We start from the raw sequence: 2,567 nt of genomic DNA, 5'->3' as shown, positions 1-2,567 counted from the left end.
TACTTTACTTTATTGCTAAACCGTTAGCCATAGTAGTAGAATTAATAGTTGGCGAGCAACTTCATGGAGACACGATGATGGAGATCATGATAATGGAGATCATGGTGTCATGCCGGTGATGAAGATGATCATGGAGCCCCGAAGATGGAGATCAAAAGAGCTATATGATATTGGCCATATCATGTCACTATTTGATTGCATGTGATGTTTATCACATTTTTGCATCTTGTTTACTTAGAACAACGGTAGTAAATAAGATGATCCCTCATAATAATTTCAAGAAAGTGTTCCCCCTAACTGTGCGCCATTGCGAAAGTTCATTGTTTCGAAGCACCACGTGATGATCGGGTGTGATAGATTCTAACGTTCACATACAACGGGTGTAAGACAGATTTACACATGCATAAACACTTAGGTTAACTTGACGAGCCTAGCATGTACAGACATGGCCTCGGAACACAAGAGACCGAAAGGTCGAACATGAGTCGTATGGAAGATACGATCAACATGGAGATGTTCACCGATGATGACTAGTCCGTCTCACGTGATGATCGGACACGGCCTAGTCAACTCGGATCATGTATCACTTAGATGACTAGAGGGAGGTCTAATCTGAGTGGGAGTTCATTAAATAATTTGATTAGATGAACTTAATTATCATGAACTTTGTCTAAAAACATGTCTTGTAGATCAAATGGCCAATGCTCATGTCCACCTCAACTTCAACGCGTTCCTAGAGAAAACCAAGCTGAAAGATGATGGCAGCAACTATACGGACTGGGTCCGGAACCTGAGGATCATCCTCATAGCTGCAAAGAAAGACTATGTCTTAGAAGCACCGCTAGGTGAAGCTCCCATCCCAGAGAACCAAGACATTATGAACGCTTGGCTGTCTCGTGATGATGATTACTCCCTCGTTCAGTGCGGCATGCTTTACAGCTTAGAACCGGGGCTCCAAAAGTGTTTTGAGCAACACGAAGCATATGAGATGTTCGAAGAGCCGAAAATGGTTTTCCAAGCTCATGCCCGGGTGGAGAGATATGATGTCTCCAACAAGTTCTTCAGTTGTAAGATGGAGGAAAATAGTTCTGTCAGTGAGCACATACTCAAAATGTCTGGGTTGCACAACCGCTTGACTCAGCTGGGAGTTAATCTCCCAGATGACGTGGTTATTGACAGAATCCTTCAGTCGCTTCCACCGAGCTATAAGAGCTTTGTGATGAACTTCAATATGCAGGGGATGGAAAAGACCATTCCTGAAGTATATTCATGCTGAAATCAGCAGAGGTAGAGATCAAAAAGGAACATCAAGTGTTGATGGTGAATAAAACCACTAAGTTCAAGAAAGGCAAGGGTAAAAAGAACTTCAAGAAGGACGGCAAGGAAGTTGCCGCGCCCGGTAAGCCAGCTGCTGGGAAGAAGTCAAAGAATGGACCGAAGCCTGAGACTGAGTGCTTTTGTTGCAAAGGGAAGGGTCACTGGAAGCGGAATTGCTCCAAATACTTAGCGGACAAGAAGGCCGGCAACACTAAAGGTATATGTGATATACATGTAATTGAAGTGTACCTTACCAGTGCTCATAGTAGCTCCTGGGTATTTGATACCGGTGCAGTTGCTCATATTTGTAACTCAAAGCAGGAGCTGTGGAATAAGCGTAGACTGGCGAAGGACGAGGTGACGATGCGCGTCGGGAATGGTTCCAAGGTCGATGTGATCGCCGTCGGCACGCTACCTCTACATTTACCTACGGGGTTAGTTTTAAACCTCAATAATTGTTATTTAGTGCCAGCTTTGAGCATGAACATTGTATCTGGATCTCGTTTAATACGAGATGGCTACTCATTTAAATCCGAGAATAATGGTTGTTCTATTTATATGAGAGATATGTTTTATGGTCATGCCCCGATGGTCAATGGTTTATTCTTAATGAATCTCGAACGTGATGTTACACATATTCATAGTGTGAATACCAAAAGATGTAAAGTTGATAACGATAGTCCCACATACTTGTGGCACTGCCGCCTTGGTCACATTGGTGTCAAGCACATGAAGAAGCTCCATGCTGATGGACTTTTAGAGTCTCTCGATTATGAAATATTTGACACATGCGAACCATGCCTCATGGGCAAAATGACCAAGACTCCGTAATCCTGAACAATGGAGCGAGCAACCAACTTATTGGAAATCATACATACTGATGTGTGCGGTCCAATGAGCATTGAGGCTCGTGGAGGATATCGTTATGTTCTCACTCTCACTGATGACTTGAGTAGATACGGGTATGTCTACTTGATGAAACACAAGTCTGAGACCTTTGAAAAGTTCAAGGAATTTCAGAATGAGGTAGAGAATCAACGCGACCGAAAGATAAAGTTCTTACGATCAGATCGTGGATGAGAATATTTAAGTCACGAATTTGGTACGCACTTAAGGAAATGTGGAATCGTTTCACAACTCACGCCGCCTGGAACACCTCAGCGTAACGGTGTGTCCGAACGTCGTAATCGCACTTTATTGGATATGGTGCGATCTATGATGTCTCTTACCGATTTACCGCTATCTTTTTG

This window comes from Triticum aestivum, chromosome 7B (assembly GCF_018294505.1).
Source record: "Triticum aestivum cultivar Chinese Spring chromosome 7B, IWGSC CS RefSeq v2.1, whole genome shotgun sequence".
Taxonomy (NCBI): domain Eukaryota; kingdom Viridiplantae; phylum Streptophyta; class Magnoliopsida; order Poales; family Poaceae; genus Triticum; species Triticum aestivum.
This window is presented reverse-complemented; position numbering follows the sequence as displayed.